The 16578-nt window shown below is 44.4% G+C and overlaps 1 pseudogene; it reads right to left on the reverse strand.

Moving 5' to 3' along the window:
- Positions 1-421: 421 nt before the first annotated feature.
- Positions 422-15645, reverse strand: LOC142095341 (uncharacterized; annotated as a pseudogene).
- Between the last annotated feature and the right edge of the window lie 933 nt (positions 15646-16578).

Raw genomic sequence — 16578 nt, forward strand, 5'->3', positions numbered from 1 at the left:
GTCATGCTCTAAATATCCAGTAGGCGAAGCAGAGAGGCCACAGGTTGCCATGAAAACAGCATATCCTAGAAGACTGGTCCCCTGAATAAGAAAGGCTTATCCCCAATTAATTAAAACTATTTAAATTCACAGATATAATCTTGAGGAGTAATAAACATGTTATAGATGGATACTGAAGAGTAAATTTATCAAGCTGCAGGTTTGAAAAAGTGGAGATGTTGCCTATAGCAACCAATCAGATTCTAGTTATCATTTTGTAGAATGTACTAAATAAATGATAACTAGAATCTGATTGGTTGCTATAATGTGTGCAACTAAGACTTTTGCATTTTTATCTACAGTAGAAATGGCAGGTCTTTTGCTGGCTATAGCAGTGTGCTGGGGGAAAATTTTGTGTGGTTGCTATAGGCAACATCTCCACATTTTCAAACCTGCAGCTTGCTAATTTTGCCCCTGAATGTCCCATTACTTTCTCAAACATTAACTCATTGGGTCGTCAGTTGAACAAGATATTGTATACTAGAAGCATTAATACAAGTACCTGAGGTATGAACTATGCAACATCTGACATTAAATCATAGATAGTACAAGCAGTACTCCTTACTCTTCTCTCAATACTCGCAGACATAGTACATTCTCCTGGAGCAGTCATTATCCCACCACTTTCCATCGTCCAAAGAGATAGACACTCAGTTCTCCAAGATGCCGACGTTTGGCTGTGTCACCAAGTGATCCTTGTACCAATTGAAGTAGGAAACACGATGCCCGTTCTCAAACAAGTAAAGGCCGCCCGATCCAGATGGGCCAGTTGAAAGGAAAGAATGAGTCATGAATGTACTGTGCTAGAGCTGCAAATTCTTGCTGATCTATGGGCATTGCCAGGTTTCCCCCTCGGCTGTGGCAAAGCTGCTGCTGTGCTGTCGCGTAGTTTTCAAAGTCCTGAAAGATCAGGTAGCACTTTTTGGAGCAATGCTTACCTTTCAAACAACCTACAAGTGATAGGATATTTACAGAGATTAATTTCATGAAAAAGTAACCCTAAAGTGCGTGTACTTTATATGAAAGCGTTATTAGTAACGTTTATAAATGTACGCTATAAATATGAACTTGCCAAGCCCCAGCCTACATTTCCCTTCTCAGTATAGTAACACTATGAGATCAGTCACTGCTGCAGTCATTATGTTAGGGACAGTGAGAGACAGTAAGGGCGAGATACAGGAGAGTGACATTACTTCCAGTCTCCCCCTCCTCAAATAGTGCCCGCAGGAGAATGCACCCAGTAATATGTGCCACAGAGTTTTTCCTCCTGCTATCACAGTCTGAGAAGTCTGATAGAGGCAGAGCCAGATTAATGCAATATTGGACCCTCGGCTCGGTAGTAGTTTTGGGGCCCAGACCAACAGAGTTCATTTTTCAGACCACCTACCTCATTGCATCAATCACACTTTTCTCTTTCCCGATTTCTAGACACTTTGCAAAGACCCAATTGAACAGATGTTTAGACCCATTTATTGGCAGCCAAATTGAACAAACCACTCCTCCAATTACACACAGCCTCTCAAATACATAGACCCCCTAAATGCACAGATAGCTCGAATTTAACAGAAGCCCCTTGCTGTATAGACCCTCCTTCCAGCCAGACCCCCGACTGCACAAAACCTTAAATTTCTCCACTCCTCTCATTACAGAGACTGCTCCCCAATTATTGTACTTACTGGAAGAGTCACATCACAGTGTCCAGAGGTGCATTGCTTTGTATTGTCCTATGTGAAAAGGTGAGTTTTGAGGTAGCATTTGAAACATTCAAAGGTTGGGGGCAAGTCTGGTCGGGCGGTGGACTAAGTTCCTTATGTGGGCAGCAGCGCGGGCAAAGTCCTGAAGTCAGGAGTGTGAGGTGGTGATAGGAGACGAGGAGAGGTGAAGGTCATTGACAGAAGATAGTGGGCGAGTAGGGCAGCATTTCTCGATGTCGAAAATGTAGGAGGGGAAGGCATTAAAGAGGTTTTTATAAGTGAAGGTAAGCAACCCGAATTGTATTCTGGAGACAATGGAGGTTCTGCAGAAACGCATAGCGGAAGAAGAATGTCATGTTAGAGGAACTGTTTGAAAAATTATACCGCATTGTAATAAGAAATTATCAGGGACAGGCAATCAGCATGTCCTACCTCTACAACCAGAGAGTCACAGGTGGCCTGTCTTTGCTTTAGATCTTTACTTTTCATTTGCATAATGCATATTAAATATCAATACCATATCATTCCCCCTCTAACTGAAATCTGTAATCTATCTCTTTCTACTGGTATTTTTCCATCACTATTCAAGCATGCAGTGATTACTCCCATTTTAAAAAAACAGAATTTTGACCCTCTCTCGTAAATTACCGCCCCATCTCCCAACTCCCATGCCCCTCCAAGCTTCTCGAGAGAATTGCCTACACTCGCCTCACACACTTTCTTACAGCAAACAACCTATTGGATCCTCTTCAGTCAGGCTTTCGCACTCAACACTCCACAGAGACTGCGCTGACCAAGGTTGTCAATGATTTGATCACAGCAAAAAATAATAACCATTACTCTCTTTTAATTCTCCTGGATCTCTCTGCTGCATTTGACACTGTTGACCACTCTCTTCTCATACAAACGTTACAATCCCTAGGTCTTGAAGGCACTGTCCTATCCTGGTTCTCATCCTACCTATCTAATCACTTTTTCAGTGTTAATTTCTCTGGATCCACCTCTGCTCCGCTTCCTTTATCAGTTGGAGTATCACAAGGCTCAGTCCTGGGTCCTCTGCTATTCTCTATCTACACCACTTCTCTTGGAAAACAAATAAGCTCCTTTGGATTTCAGTATCATCTCTATGCGGATGATACACAAATTTATCTATCCTCTCCTGATCTTTCGCCATCTGTGTTGTCTCGCGTTACTGACTGTCTTTCTGCCATTTCATCTTGGATGTCATCTCGTTAACTCAAACACAATCTTTCAAAAACTGAATTAATAATATTCCCACGCAAAAACAGAAGCTTCCTGCCTGACATTTCTATTTCTGTTGATAACATGACCATAAATCCCACCCCGCAAGCTCGTTGCCTAGGTGTAATCCTTGATTCACAACTGTCGTTTATTCCCCACATCAACTCTATATCTAAATCATGTTACATACACCTAAAAAACATTTCCAGAATATGCACATATCTGACACAAGACACCGCAAAAACATTAATTCATGCACTCATCATCTCCCGCATCGACTATTGCAATTCCCTCCTTACTGGTCTTCCCAAAGTCAGACTTGAACTCCTACAATCTATTTTGCACGCAGCGGCTAGATTGATTTTGCTTACTAACCGTTATTCCTCTGCTGAGCCACTCTGTCAGTCTCTACATTGGCTGCCTGTATTTCAACGAATCCAATATAAAATTCTTCTACTAACATACAAGGCCATCAACAAAATTGCACCGACATACATTTCCTCACTTGTCTCAAAATATCTCCCTACTCGACACCTCCGTTCTGCAGAAGATCTACGTCTCTCCTCCACTCTCATCACATCCTCCCATTCTCGATTACAGGTTTTTTTCCGGGCTGCACCCACTTTGTGGAATTCCCTCCCACGCACAATAAGACTTTCCTCTAGTCTTCAAACCTTCAAGCGTTCACTGAAAACCCACCTCTTCAGACAAGGTTATGATATTCCTCAACCACCATCTTAATTTCCCTAGATTACCCTATTACCATCCTCTATACTGCTAACGCAAGACAACAACCCTCTGACCAACATTGCAACACACACAGTCCATTTTGCAATATGATGTAGCCCATGCCCTTGTGTTTCTAACTCCCATTGTCCTATAGATTGTAAGCTTGTGAGCAGGGTTCTCTTACCTCTCTGTCTGTATGTATTACCCAGTATTGTTTTATCAATGTCTGTTCCCAATTGTAAAGCGCTACGGAATTTGCTGGCGCTATATAAATAAATGTTGATGATGATTGATGATGAATACCGTAAAGTCATCATGGAAGCAGTTTAACGACTAAGCACGTCTGTCTGATTAATGTCTAGATAAACTAATGGCATCGCCGACTCTTCATACTAAGCCATTAACAGAAACAAGAATGTTCTTATTCCCTATTACATGAGATAGGTACTGAAATTCAATGTGCACACTAGCCAGTTGTGAGTTGGTGTCCCCATGTTCTCGCTTCCTCATTAGAAGGGGGATGGATCAGGGAGGGTGTCCTACTCTAACGGGAGCCGCTGAGAAGTACCCAAATTTCCGGAGTCTCCTGTTAGTTTCAGGACGGTAGGCAAGTATGCAGTGAAAGCTGGTGTCTGATTGCCATGATTTAGTGCAAACTGTGGTCCTAAATGCTTGTAAATAAGTCCTACTGCATTTATATAATAACTAACGTCTGGTTTATTCCTCTCTTCCTCCATTTTACTTTCCCTGGTCTACAATTTATTTAGCTCCACCCAAAGATGTGTCACAAATGAAGAGAAGACAACTTTGTGACAGCTATAATGCAGCCCTACTTTGAAATATATTCCTGCAACCTCCTGCTTTTATATTGTCACATCACTTTTTAATAGCCTCATATTCCGCATTATCCCACATGTGAATCACACTGAATATTAAAGGACATCAACAGTGTGTGTGTGTGTGTATAGATATAGATATAAATATATAGATAGATAGATATAGATAGATAGATAGATAGATAGGTATAGATATACACACTTATACACTCAACATTTAATAAAGATCATTTTTTGGTCATAAATGTCCCTTTTTGAAGGCTGTGTTTAATAAAAGCATGGGAAAGTATGTGAGATATAGCACTTTTAACTTTTTCACTTTGGTAGTCCTTTAATGCAGGAATACAAAATTCTATAAGGTTCCATTATATAGCCTAGAGCTACAGTTATCATCTTTGTCACTTTTTTACTGTGCTGCAAGCAATGTAGTTGCATTGTATTTAAATATACAATTGTGTTTTCTGTAGCTTATGTAGCAGTGCCTGATGCCAAGAAATAGAAGACATAGTAGGTGAAACTACAGAATAGTAGTGTTATCCTATTAACAAGGTCAATTACGTTCATAAAGGTGAGCAATTTGCAGGAAAATAGGGTAAACAATTATGCTAAATAGTTGATACTTTATCGCGGCGCCGGCGCCCGTCTTCCCTCCTCTATGCTCTGTTCACACTGAATGTCGGGCGTGACGTCATCAAGTCATGCCCGATATTCAGTGAGTAGCAGTGTAGAGAGAAGCCTGCAAGCAAGTCAGAAGAGAAGAGAGAAGTAAAGAGACGAAAGAATCCAATAGAAAGGAACGGAAGCAAGGGGAGGACAGCGAGCAGAAAATCACAGTGTGAGGAAAAAGAGGGGGAGAAAGGCACAGTGTGAATGAAAAAAGGGGGGGGGCAGCATGGCACAGTGTGAATGAAAAAAGAGGGGGCAGCATGGCACAGTGTGAGTGAAAAAAGGGGGGGAGCAGCATGGCACAGTGATGAAGGGGGGGAGCAGATCTTCCTCTTCTTCATCTACCTCCTCCTTGTGAAACAGAAATTAACGTGACATTGAAGGATAACCTTGCTCCTGTTTTAGGAGGCAGCAGAGAACGTTTTTCTGGCAGAACGGTGACCTCTAAATGACCTAAGAGGATCTGAAGACAGAAGACGAATTTTTGGAGTTGCACATATTATCGTACGCATGCAGCCTCTCTATTTACTAGCAACAAGTGACCCATGAGATTCTGTATGCATCAGAAGCTCTTAAAAAAAACGTAAAAATATAGATGAAGAAGGTAAAGAACAGACTGGTCTATCCAGTGCAGCGATGGGCAACAGGTGACATTAAAGCTGCATACGGCAATCCGAAACGTCACCGGCGGCTCCTAGCTCCTTCCTGCTTTATTGTCAGATTTGTTTGTTACAGCTTGTAATACTTGTTTAAAATAGCTATGGATAGAGATAGGTGTCTGTGTCAATAAATGTATTGTTTTAAGTTAAAACAATACACTTATTTTTTGCCCATTAATTTTCTTCTCTTCTGTTTTTTGTGCTTCTATTTTTATAAATGTTGCCAAAATGTCTCTACCTGTACCCCGAGCACTTAAATGATTGTCCCAAACGGTTTGTATGTGTTTCAGGAGTGGAAAAATGTGAACAACCCGATTAACATTGATACTTTTATCTTATTTTAAAGTATATAACATTTATGATCTTGACTTCCATTATTAAACATTATTACTTAAACCCAGAGCCTTATTCATGAATCGTTTCCTCTATCAGTAAAAACCGTAGATCTTTTCATTTGTGTATTTTATGGTACTCGGGCTGGAGACAAAATAACTTTGCGTTGGAGAGTAAAACAAAGTGGTGTTGTTGTTGTGTGGAAAAAAACAGTGTGATATGTCGAAGTAATAATTAACAAAAACCCTATATTACCAATTAGTTCAAGAGAATGAACTAATGAACTTGAATTTTATGTGTCTGTGCTTTTAAGAGGAAAAGTACTGACCTTTCTCTTAAATATTGCATATTTGAAATTCCTACAGGGTGGTAATTGGATATAGTCAATTTGCATTACCTGAAAAGGTCCGTCTGTAGGAGGGATGGCTCAGTTGGTATAGTTTTCCCGACATTTTTCCTCAAACAAGTAAGATATGACATTGCCTTCTTACCGGCCTGAGAAGAAAAACCAGGTGCACACCAGTATGCTCTCACTAGTTTGCACATACCTTCCTTACCAAGATGAGTCAGACCATGTGCTGCCTCAGACAGGCTTGGGTAGTATGCTCTGGGAGCCCCAGTCCTACCTTGTCCATCTCTCCGGAGTCCCGAGGACTCTTGAGCACATCCCTTCGCCTTCCAGACCGCTTTTTCCTGTAGGGAACACAAATCTTGCATTTCAATCAATCTCTGCATGTCTAATGTCTGAAAAACCATTATCGTTTTTGCCAATACAACTATAGGTTGCCCTGCTGCCCATTTAGCAGCTTCGTCCGCCCTGTTGTTGCCCAATGACACAGGGTCTTCTTCAGAAGTGTGGGCTTTACATTTTATGATGGCTACTGTCTTGGGTAACTGTATTGCTGTCAAAAGTCTTTTTATGTGTTGTGAGTGTGCCACTGGCGTGCATGCTGCTGTCGTAAAGTTTCTAAGACACTAAAGGGCCCCAAAATCGTGCACTACCCCGAAGGCGTACCTAGAGTCAGTATATATATTAGCTGACATACCCTTTGCCAACTCACACGCTCTCCTTAATGCTACTAGTTCGGCCACTTGGGCCAAGGGGTCCGGCTTCTACAACATCCTGATTGTCTACAACAGCATAACCAGTACATAGTTCTCCCGTCTCCACCTGTCTATGACAACTCCCGTCTGTATAAAACGTAAAATCTACATTTTCTAAGGGGGTGTCACGTATGGCGGGCTTTGCAGTAAAAATCTGGTTCAGATATTCCCTACACTCATGCGTATCAGTATTCTTGTAAAACTCATCACCAACCAGGGTCTCCTCACCTCCCACCCTTTGTGGATCTTGAGGCACATATGGAAGGTATGTAGCTCGATTTAAAGTGCTACATAGTTTGATGGTGATGTTTGAGGGTGCCATCAGAGCTAGTTCCCATTTTGTGAACCTAGCTGAAGAGACATGTCTGGTTTGAGCTGAATTCAACAGAGCTGACACCGCATGAGGTGTATAGACAGTTGAATCATGTCCTAATACTACGCCCTCGCTCTTACTTACCAGAAGAGCAGTTGCTGCTACACTTCTTAGACATGTTGGGAGTGATCTTGCCACAGTGTCCAATTGTGCACTGTAGTACCGGTCTGTTAGCGTCACCATGTTTCTGAGTGAGGACACCTGCTGCACAACCATCAGCTTCCGTACAGTATAGCTCAAAGGGCTTTTCATAATCAGGTATTCCCAATGCAGGTTTTTTAGTCAGACTCTCTTTAAGATTAAAGAGCGCTTGCTCTGACTCCTCTGTGTGTACGACATGTTCTGGTTTTGAGGAAGAGACTAGTTCCTGCAATGGTAATGCCAGAATAGGAAAACCTGGGATCCAGGATCTACAGTATCCACACATCCCCAAGAAAGTACAGATTTGCTTCTGGTTCTGCGGCAGAGTCATGTGTTGTATTCCCTCAATTCTGTCCGTTGTCAAATATCTTAGCCCCTGGGTGAGACAATGTCCTAAGTATTTAACCTTAGTCTGACATGGCTGTAACTTGTCCTTTGCAACCTTGTGCCCTGTTTGTGAGAGATGAAGTAACAACAATTTATTATCTTGTAAACATGACAAAAAAGAATCAGAGCACAACAACAAATCGTCCACATATTGAATCAGAACAGACCCATTGCTTGGCTGGAAGGATTGTAAACAGTCATGTAAGGCTTGGAACAAAATACTGGGGCTGTCAATGAACCCCTGGGGAAGTCTAGTCCATGTGTATTGCACCCCCCTATAGGAGAATTCAAAAAGTATTGGCAGTCAGGGTGAAGAGGGACTGAGAAGAAGGCAGAACAAAGGTCAATGACAGTAAAGTGACTAGCAGACGGTGGAATCTGCATGAGGATGACAGCTTGATTGGGCACTACGTGGAATTGGCTCTCAACAACTTTATTAATTCCCCTTAAGTCCTGGACTAATCTATAGCCCCTCCCCCCACTTATCTTAACAGGGAAAATGGGACTATTTGCTGTGCTGGATGTTTAAATTAAAATCTCTTGTTGCAACAGCATCTCTATAACAGGATACACCCCTAATTCCACCTCCGGTTTTAATGGATACTGTGGGATTTTTGAAGCTATCCTACCATTTTTTTCAGATTTAGCATCACAGGAGCTACATTTGCCATCATCCAGTGTCCTTTCCATCTTTGGTCCATAGGGAACCTGGTATTTCCAGCAACATCCCCTTTACCTGAGATGGACTTTGTTCTATAACGGTAGAGTGTAACATTAATCTTTGTGGGGTGTCCAATATATCCTGTACCTCAAGTGCGACCTTCTCTGGTATAACTAGGAATACACCACCAGGGGTACAGTATATGACACATCCCATTTTGCACAACAAATCCCTTCCTAGTAAGTTAGTAGGAGCTGCTGCAGCCAAGAGAAATGAATGCTTGGTATGCAGAGGCCCGATAGTAAACTCTGTGGGTTTAGTTAAAGGGTAATGTAACACTCTCCCCGTCACCCCCATAGCTAGAATAGTTTTGCTAGTTACCTGTAGATTAAAAGGAGAAGTTATCACTTATCTGGCCGCCCCTGTATGTACAAGAAAAGCTTGTTTCCTACCAGCTATGTCAACTATCATTGTAGGTTCTTCCCTCAGACTCTCAGTTAACATCTCACTGGCTGTAGACTACAGGTATGACCTGACCCCTAGCGCTGACTATCGTTTTCCCACGCAGCATTTGCTGCTATAACATGCTCAGGTAGGTGTGAGTCTTCTATCCTATGTGAATTTCTTCTTGGTGGGTATCTATGTGACCCTCCTCTAGGTGTACAGTATCTTTCCTTTCTGCAATCCTTCCTGATATGTCCCTGTTAATCGCAATTGTAACATCTCAGTATTCTAGGCCTCCTGTCATGTGGGTTGTATGCTGGTGGTCCTGTATGCATTCCCTCTAGAGCTTGTATACTCACTGTCATTAAGCTATTGCTTTTCTCTTCTTTCTCCCTAAAAATATTTTGTCATGCTCCACAGCAGACTCCTTAAGGGAATCTACTGTGATGCCCCTCCAATTAATTAATGAGGTTTGTACTCTTGTCTTTAAATTTTCTCTGAGACCATCCATTAATACCCCTACAGCCACCTCCCTGTGATGTGGATCCTCACTTATGTCAGATATCCCAGTGAACCGTGTTATTGCTGACAGAGCCCTAGTGAAGTAATTCGATGCCGTTTCACTATCTTTTTGTTTGATAGTAAAAATTTTACTCCAATTCACTACTACAGGAAAATAGTGGGCCAGTTGTGAGATAATTCTAGCTATATTTTCTAGGTTATTCTCGTCTGTTAAGGTTTTGTCCTCCTCCAATATACAATCCTTTAACACCACGCGCCAATCTTTATTGGTTGGCTTGTGTGCATTTCCTAAGTCTTTAATGAATTTCTGACATCTGGCCAACTCTTTTCTAGGGTCTGGGAAATCAGTCATAATAGAATGTAGTTCAGATCTGGTCCAAGGACAATGCATTGCTACATTCCTGATGGGAACTATACGATCCTTATTCGCTTTCCCATTAGGAACTGCTATTGTGCGGACAGCATATACACCAGCAGGTTCACTACATTCAGGATTAATCACAGAAGCTGCTGTCTCAGTACCTTGGATGTTCTCTCTCCTAGTGGTTACTCCACTACTCTCACCTATCTCAGCCCATGCCCCTGCTGGTGGAACTGCTCCCTTTCCATACTTGTGTTGTATTTCAAACATGTTAATAGTATGGGCAATGGCTGAGATCACAGTGGGTTCATCCTCTTCCTCAGAAACACTTGTTTTAAATTGACTCAAAACAGGATATAACTTGTTAATTTCATTTTTATCATTTTTAGTAACGGCTGTACTTACCCCCCTTACCGCATAGGGTGGCGGGGGTGTGCTTGCGCATCATTCTCCACGTTTCTTAACGGCTACTTCCGCTGTGCGCACGCTTTTCGTCACGCCTACTTCTGCTGTGCTTTCGCTGCTCTGCCACGTGTTCCCTTCCATTTGCCACAACTTTAAACAATCATTATGTTTAGTTCTCACTTTTGTTGATTTAATCAACCATACCTTTTCTTTAACGTTATTCAGTACCTCTGAATTTAAACTACCTATCGTTGGGAAAGGCCTTACAAAATCTTTGATCATCTTGACCCATTTGTTGCAATACACCTTTTCTGCGCAGAAAATAAACTTCCCAACAATAGTAATAACGTTTCAGAGGCTTTAACAAGTGATTATACTATGCATGTATAACAGTGGTTCCCAAACTTTTGTAGTTCACGGCACCCCTCGAAAATAATTATTGAGCAGTCCTGTTTTAGAAGTAGTTGGGTCAAAAAAATGTAATAAGTATTTAGGTCAGGACATAAATACTTATTTAGTTGTATGCAAAAATGCCCCCTCTGCATCCAGACACACTGCCCTCTCTCACACTGCCCCCTCTGCCCTCTGTCACGCTGTCCCCCCTCCTCTGCTCTCTGTCACGCTGTCCCCCCTCCTCTGCCCTCTCTCACGATGTCCCCCTCCTCTGCATTCTCTCACGATGTCCCCCCTCCACTGCCCTCTCTCACGATGCCCCCCCTCCTCTGCACTGTCACGCTGTCCCCCTCCTCTGCACTCTGTCACACTGTCCCCTCCTCTGCCCTTTGTCACGCTGTCCCCTCCTCTGCCCTCTGTCACGCTGTCCCCCCCCCTCTGCCCTCTGTCACACTGTTGCCCTCCTCTGCCCCTCTCACGCTGTGTTCCCCTCCACTGCCCCTCTCATGCTGTGTTCCCCTCCACTGCCCCTCTCACGCTGTGTTCCCCTCCACTGCCCCTCTCATGCTGTGTTCCCCTCCACTGCCCCTTTAACGCTGTGTCCCCCTCCACTGCCCCTCTCACGCTGTGTCCCCCTCCACTGCCCCTCTCACGCTGTGTCCCCCTCCACTGCCGCTCTGTCTGCCCCTCTGTCACACTTCTCTGCCCCGCTGTCTGCCCCTCTGTCACACTTGTCTACCCCGCTGTCACACTTGTCTGCCTCGCTGTCTGCCCCTCTGTCACACTTGTCTGCCCCGCTGTCTTCCCCTCTGTCACACTTGTCTGCCCCGCTGTCACACTTGTGTCACACTCATCTGCCCCTCTGTCACACTTCTCTGCCCCGCTGTCTGCCCCGCTGTCTGCCCCGCTGCCTGCCCCGCTGTCACACTCATCTGCCCCTCAGTCTGCCCCGCTGTCTGCCCCTCTGCCCCGCTGTCACACTTCTCTGCCCCGCTGTCTGCCCCGCTGTGCCCTCTGTCTGCCCGCTGTCTGCCCCGCTGTGCCCCTCTGTCTGCCCCTCTGTCACACTTCTCTGCCCCTCTGTCTGCCCCGCTGTGCCCCTGTCTGCCCCGCTGTCACACTCATCTGCCCCGCTTTCTGCCCCGCTGTCACACTCATCTGCCCCGCTGTCACACTCATCTGCCCCTCTGTCTGCCCCGCTGTCTGCCCGCTGTCTGCCCCGCTGTGCCCCTCTGTCTGCCCCTCTGTCACACTTCTCTGCCCCTCTGTCTGCCCCGCTGTGCCCCTGTCTGCCCCGCTGTCACACTCATCTGCCCCGCTGTCTGCCCCGCTGTCACACTCATCTGCCCCGCTGTCACACTCATCTGCCCCTCTGTCTGCCCCGCTGTCTGCCCCGCTGTCACACTCCTCTGCCCCTCTGTCTGCCCCTCTGTCACACTCATCTGTCACACTTCTCTGCCCTGCTGTGCCCCTCTGTCTGCCCGCTGTGCCCCCTGTCTGCCCGCTGTCTGCCCCTCTGTCACACTTCTCTGCCCCTCTGTCTGCCCCGCTGTGCCCCTCTGTCTGCCCCTCTGTCTGCCCCACTGTGCCCCTCACGCTCCCTCTCACTCCTCTGCCGCGAGCCAGCCATAGGAAAAAACAAAGAGCACATAAACTTACCAATCCGCACGGCAGACTCCTCTCTCCCGCAGCTGTCACTGAATATCGACGTCAGTGACAGCTGCGGGAGAGAGGAGGCTGCTGGTTCCCGGCGCCGCGCGGATTGGTAAGTTTATGTGCTCTTTGTTTTTTCCTATGGCTGGCTCGCGGCACCCCAGTGACAGCGCCGCGGCACCCCTGGGAGCCGCGGCGCACACTTTGGGAACCGCCGATGTATAACAAACTATCAAAACGATTGTCTAAACACGTGGCATCAATACCAGAAGTTCACATACGCAATGCAGGAAGTACACATACGCTAAGCAATGGAATACATTTAAACTCAAAATGACAATAAAAAGACAGTTTTCTCTCTTGTCCCTAGATTCAAGTTAGCGCTCCTTAGATAATGCAAAAACGGACATTCGGTTTCACAACACAGAATGATAAACAGGTTTTGAATACATTGCGTTCTTACCTGTATATGACGCGTCTCCACCCTTTGCTGAGGAACCAAAATCCGTAGGTCTTGCGTATCATCCGGTAGCGTAACTTCCGCCGCAAGCCCCCAAATTGTTATGCACGTTTTGTCGCTATCCAATAACGATTGTCAGATCCCGATGTGTGGTTCCAAAGCACAAAGTAATTTAATAGCCAAAAGTAGCAGAATAACAATGCGAAATAAAACAAGTACAGCCGTTATTTATCGCAGGCGCTCTGGATCCAGTGAACAGGACTGAAGGCTGTGGTCAAAGAAGACTGGTCACTAGGTCCAGAGCCCCTGCTTATATGCAGTCAGTGAATACAGTAAAACAATGCAGATGATGTGTCTTGCTTCTATTGGTCGGAATGTCCACAGGACCTTGAAGTTTCACCTCTGCTCGTCGTTCGGCTTCGCTAAGTCTAAATCCTCTGCATACACACACTACTCAGAGATTTCTCTAGGCCTGACTACTTTCACAAGACCATTGACACTTGCCTAGGTAAGACTCAGGTCAGTTAACAAAATACACTTTGAAAGGTTCCATAAAATATTCAGAGTGTTATACATAAATTCAACAGAAAATAACAATCAGTCATTAGATAAATTACATTTTATCACATTCTGTATACCAGTTCACCATGTTGTTTAGCCAGGCTTTTATTAAAACAAAGTGCATGACTAATACCAATATACTGAGAACTATTACAGGAGGAATGAGAAGAGAATACTTTGGCTTCATGTTCCAGCTTGATTGTAGCTTGATTCCCAGAGAGTTTCTGCAGTATGTCTTCTTTCTTACTGGAGTCAAGCAGCCAATTCTTCAGTTCTGAACCAAAACCAAGTGGAATTTTCTGAAGCCTCACAGGAGTGGGTACCTAGTCGCTTCTCTGGGGTCACTGGTGTTCTTCCCATCTCCTTCACTAAATCAACACCTAGAGTGGGAGAAAGAGTACAATATGCTCCTCAGAGGAGTGTCCCTCTTTGAGCCTAGTTAGTTGCATGTACGGTACAAGATGTAATCAGGGTAGGGCTCTAGGATTTTCCTTTCCTTACATTATGGTTCTCATTGATCAGTTAATACCTTTTTTTATAAGGATATTATTTGGAAGGGGTATGATTTCTTAATCTACCCATCTCAATGCGCACAGAAGCACTCTATTGAGTTAAGGAGGCTTGCGTGGTTTTCACTTGATCAACGTGGACCCAGAGAACTTTACGTCTTCTCCGAGAGTCTTTCTTTGTAGCCATTGGCCTTTGTACTTTTAGCATTGTATCAGCCAAGATTTTAAGGACAGGATAGTTCCCAGTTTGCATCCCAGGGACCTGCCCTTCAGAAGGTCTTGATCATTACCAGACTGTCTACTGGAGGCATGGGAGTCTCCCCTTGTAGATAGGGTTTGTTCAGCCAGATGGCTGCATATGGCAGTAGTTATTTCAGGTTATTTTTCACCTGTTTCAAGAACACATCTCTGGCAATCGCCTCTTTGATGGGATTTGACAACTGTGGTTCATTGGTGAAGCAAAGTGGCATTTTGCGACCAGTCATGAGCTCAAATGGAGTGATCCCTGTTGTAGTTGCCTCAGTTGCCTGAATACCCATGGGCTGTCACCCAAGAGGAGCCCTTCTCTAACAGTGTCTTGGACAAACAAGATTTAATTGTTCGATTCATTCATTCTATTATTCCTGCTGACTGGGAATGACAAGGTACATGAAATCTCTGTTTTATGTCCAGTAGTCCACAAAGGGCTTTCATGATCTTGTCAGTAAACTGTGTTCCCGAATCAGATTCAATGACCCTGGGAACTCCCCAGCATGACAGAATCTGTTCTCATAAGACCCTTGCTGTGGTAGTAGTAGTGTTATTTACAGTTGGGATGGCCTCAACCCATTTTGAAAATATATCCACAACTACCAAGGCATACCGACAATTGCGAATGCCAGCTGGTAGTGGTCCTATAAAATCTATCTGTGGGGCAGCCCATGGTCCTTCTGCAGGGGACACAAGCTATAGAACCAGCTTGAGAGCTGGAGCTCTGGGGTTCACTTGTGCACACACCAGACACTGTTATGTGACAATTTCCATTGTCTTTGACATCCCTGACCAGTATAATTTGTCCTTTAAGAGGGACATGAGTTTATCTCGGCCAGGTTGTCCGAGTTGCTGATGGTTGAGTCTTGTCAGCTCTACCTGAAGATGTGCAGGAACAACTGGCAGGGGTTCTGAACCCTCATTGTTCGTGTGACACAGAATGCCCTGTTTAATTGACCAGGGACCTTGTGGTGCGGTAATGTGGGGTCTAAGAAGAGGATACTTTGCTTGTTCCTCTTCAAATGACACTGGGCCTTCTTCCAGAGTTTTGGTTTGTATCATCCCTTCAAAAGATGATACTTCTTTGCAATCTGGATCTTGGAAAGTCCCAGATAAAGCAGCCAGTTTGGCCGCTCCATCTGCCGAGTTATTACCCATGATGAGGGGATCATTCCCTTTCTTGTGAGCAGGAACTTTAATGATCGCAGCCTTTTCAGGATGCATCATTCCCCATTCCCATAACTCTTTGAGCACTGAAACGTGCACCGGGGGTTTATTCTGGCTGTCCAAAATGTGGCAGGTATCCAAGTATAATGTCAGAGACCGAACTACATATGAGCTGTCACTATATATAGTACATGGTTCTGAAGGTTGGAGTAGTAAGGCTTCCTTTACTGCCTCCAAATCTACTCTTTGTGCCGACAGGTAACCAGGTAATTTAACAAGACTCTGAAGCCCTGTATTCTTATCCAAGACTGCATAACCTGTCACATATTTCCCATCTGTGTGAGACTGAGACCCTTCAACAAAGATGACTCGGTCATCCGGATTTGCTCTTTGTCTAAACAAAGTCATTGTTTCATCATATCATCATCATCATCATTTATTTGACCAAGACATATGGCATTTTTCCACAGTCGTGTTCCGTCCCTGCTGTGTTTAGCAGTTGAGAAAATACATATTTGGCCTTGTGACTCACTTTGAGATTGCGCCCACTCAAATTCATTATCCATCTCCCAAACCTCTGTTGAGAGACACCAGGCAGCATGTCCCGGAGTAGAAGGGTTAATGGAGAGTGTGGGGTTTGTATAGTGAGGGGTCTAAACCCTACAATATGTTCAGTCACTTTGACAGTATAATGTATTGCAGCCAATTGCTTTGCACGTTCATCAAAACCTCTTTCCACAGGAGAAAAAATTCTAGAGAATTACCCTAGTGGTCTAGTCACAGATCCTACATTTTGTAATAAGACTGTTGATATGGGCTCTGAACCAATGTGATCCTGAATTGCCAGCTCACCCTCTGGGTGTGGAGTGGCCAAAACTGGGGCAGAAAAGAGATCATAGAAATGTCCTCTTCCTGTGCTTCTACCCATCCTTTCAATGAAGGTTCCTCACGTCTGAGCAATTCATACAGAGGTTTAGCTTTTGTAGCAAA

Source organism: Mixophyes fleayi, chromosome 6, assembly GCF_038048845.1.
Source record: "Mixophyes fleayi isolate aMixFle1 chromosome 6, aMixFle1.hap1, whole genome shotgun sequence".
Lineage (NCBI taxonomy): Eukaryota > Metazoa > Chordata > Amphibia > Anura > Limnodynastidae > Mixophyes > Mixophyes fleayi.